Source organism: Eumetopias jubatus, unplaced genomic scaffold, assembly GCF_037043125.1.
Source record: "Eumetopias jubatus isolate StellerSeaLion01/CBP00866 unplaced genomic scaffold, mEumJub1_p1.0 scaffold_5, whole genome shotgun sequence".
Taxonomy (NCBI): domain Eukaryota; kingdom Metazoa; phylum Chordata; class Mammalia; order Carnivora; family Otariidae; genus Eumetopias; species Eumetopias jubatus.
Window position 1 is genome coordinate 108,450,803 of NW_028274811.1, and position 3,287 is coordinate 108,454,089.

Sequence of the window (3,287 nt, forward strand, 5' to 3'; positions counted from 1 at the left end):
CGAGTTTATCCTTATGCAATGAAAGATGTCTCTCACAGCACTGTTTATAACAGGAAAATGTTGGAAGCTGCTTACATGTCCATCAATAAAGGGAATTTGGTGAAATAAATTATGGTATGCTCATATACCACCAGATCATAAACGATTAAAAATAAAAAATATAGACCTATAGCACTGACATAAGATTATTGAGTAAATAACAAAGATGACCTTAACCCTACCACTCAGAAATAACGACTGGTAAATATCTTGTTTATATTTTCCCTGCCTTTTTTCTGTGCATGCACACACATGTTATTTAAAGATATGGAATCAGACCATATGTATTACTTCAAAACTAGCATTTTACTTAACTATATATTGAATACTGTAATTTTTTTCAAAAAGCATTACCGTATGCTAAAAAAGCTACTTTCATTAACTTTTAATTTCACAAAGTGCATGTAACACACTTTGTTCCCAACACACTCATGTAACAATGCACACACTACAGGTAAAGCAAAATCTCCGTCCCTTCCTCCCCAGAAATCACCGCGTTGAGTGTTCATTTTTGCAGATATTCTCCCAAACTTTTCGGGCTATTTATATTCATATACATGTACATGCACACATGGAGTTATGTGTTTATATTATTCCATAACTTGGTTTTGTAGATTAACAATGACTTGGAACTCTGCGAGGAACCAGATAAATTTTACTCTTTCATTTGTTGTCTTATACATTTTCTTACTGATGGCCATTTAATAGTTAAAAAAAGAAACAACAAACAAAGGCATAAAGCTATGGTAAGGAAGGAAGGGGGAAGGGAGGGAGAGAAAAGGAAAACAAAAAAGGAATCTTCCGGATGAAAAAGATTTTAAAGCTCCCTTGATTTCCACTAGAGGGAGACAAAGAAACACAGATGAGAAGTGTCCGCCTGTGCCTTAATCGCAGCCTTCCCCGATATTCCAGCATTTTCTAGCCCCCTCCTCCCACCGTGCCAGTTTTTCACACGCGCGCCACCTCTTCCTTAGGATACGGGGCTACGAGTCTTCGCGGGGCGTTCCCCCTGTTCCCCCACATTCACCCAAACTGTGGGGAGCGCGCCCGGAAGAGCCGCGGTCGGTCAGCGGAGGTGCGGTCCAAGTCCGCCGGGGGCGGGTCAAGTGCGCAAAGATGCACACAGTCTCGAGGACCCTGACCTCCCCGGTCCCCAGCTTCAGGTTTTGGGGGTTTATCGCCCCCTCGTGGCGGGATCTGTTAGCGCGCTCCGCTCTCCCCCGCGCGCGCCCGGAACTGGCACCTTCCGCACAGCTGAGGTCACGGTGATCGTAGCGCTCCCAACACACTGGCCCCGAGAAATCCCCCCACCTCCAGGGTTCCCCAAAGTGGGTGTGCGGGGAGAGGGGAGATACCGAGCTCCACCTGCCAAGCATGGTATATCTTCCAGTCTTAGCCAGAGAACAAGTTTGTCAGCACGCATTTAATTTCCTCTTGTTGTACGTGCCCAGCTCCGTGCTGAGTCTGCGGGTGTGTCTGTGGGGGAGGGGGAGTATAAAATAAGCTCAGACCCCACGTCTGTGCTCCACCTGCCGAGCGTGTCGGCCCTCTGATCCCCGGCCTGTTCGGCTAATCGCGCCCCCCCACGCCCTCCCCCCTCCCCCGCGGGGACAGAGAGCAGCAGAAGTCCTTGTGAGGTGTCCTAGGAGAGCGGAAATGCCCTGGGCAGGGATCCCCGCAGGCTGGTTCTCACGCCAGCCTGACAGTTCCTTGCTGTAGGGCCTTGCTTGGGTCTGGCCTCCATCTGGATCTGTGTCTCTGGCCCCTTGGGAGATTCCCTTCAAACTTTCACACGCCCATGTTGCTGCTCACCTGGATGAAGATCTCCGAAAGCAACTCTGGTCCTTCCTTGGACTCAGTATTCCTCCTGGTGAGGGGTCTGAGCTGGCTCGTCATCCCAGGGGGCATCTGTTCCAGGAGGGAAGGAGGAGGAGGGCCAGAACCTTCGGCCTTGCTGTTCTGAGCGAAACCCAGGGGCCTGAGTCAGGCCCCACCTCTGGGGAGGACACCCCCACCCCTCCCTAGGCCGATAGGCTTCCCCCTGAGGAATTCTCACTCAGCGCTTCAGTTCTCAGCTTAAACTAATTTTCTGAATTAGAGGCCAACATTTAAGAATAAGGAGAGTTACATCCACATTCCCGGCTTCCTGTAAATCTCCAAGCTCCGCCTCCCTTGACCTGACTTCCTGGGGGTGGGGCTGAGGACTGGCTGCCCCGGCAGATGGGGGCTCCGGCTGCTGGTTTGCTGCCGCGCCCACTCCCCAGCCCTGGACACCACCCATGTGAGCTGCCTGGCCCTGTGGGCGCTGGGGCCCCTGGTCTGGCCAGGGGACTTCTCGGGGCAGGGACAGTGTCTGTATCCCCAGTGCCAGCACCCGGCTTCTAGCAAGGTCGCAACACAGCGACCCTTCGCTGAACAAACGAATGAGTAATTAAATCTCAACGTACATCCCTCATCCTGGCATTCAAAGTCTCCTTGATCCTGTCCCAAGCCACCGATGACCAGGACAGCGACAGAGATGGGATAGGATCGCAGTGGCCTGTATGTGACTTTGTAGCCCTTTATAAAATCCCACTTAACTCCTGTCAGCAGCCCTTTGGGGTCTGTTCTATTTTCTCCCATTTCACAAATGAGGACGGCAAGGCTGAGACAGGTGAAGAGATCTGCCGGGGGTCGTGGGAACCTTGTGAGGTGCTTGCTAAAATACAGCTTCCCAGCACTCCTTCAGGCTTTCCGCTGAGGAGCCTGGGGACCTGCCTTGCCACATGTGCCCGGGGAGACCTGATGTGCCAGCGCTTTTGGGATCCTTGCCTGTTAGAAGCCCCAACAGGGGCCCTAGAAAAGCCTCTGTCCCACCAGGCACCTGGGAACCTTCAGGCAGAGATGGGACATTCATCCCCTTGTGAATTGATCCACCCACAGACCCCGTGCTGGGCACGCAACATGAGCAAAGCAGACCCTGCCGCTGCCCTGGAACCTTTGAGGCCCATGGGGGAGATGAAAAGTCATCAGTACACAGTGCAAAATGTGCTATGAAAGAAAGATCTGGAGAGGCATGAGAAGGGAAGCCGAATTCCGAGGGGGGAGGAAGTAGGAGATGGGGGATCCCCTCCACAGGCTAGGGTGTGTGGGTCGGAGAAGGAGGGCACCAAGGATGGCGTGTTCCCTGTCATTTATACTGGCTTTTGGACCCCTGGAGGAAGTCATGTCCACTCTCTGGGCCTCACTCTCTGTACCTGTGAAATGGG

General features: G+C 52.1%; 1 long non-coding RNA gene across 1 annotated transcript; it reads right to left on the reverse strand.

Annotated features, from left to right (window-relative positions):
* Positions 1 to 674: 674 nt before the first annotated feature.
* Positions 675 to 2,199, reverse strand: LOC148164396 (uncharacterized). Its single transcript, XR_015768209.1, has 2 exons — positions 1,852 to 2,199; positions 675 to 1,515 (listed from the first exon to the last, which is right to left on the reverse strand). It is a non-coding gene; the product is annotated as an uncharacterized LOC148164396 (long non-coding RNA).
* Positions 2,200 to 3,287: the final 1,088 nt, after the last annotated feature.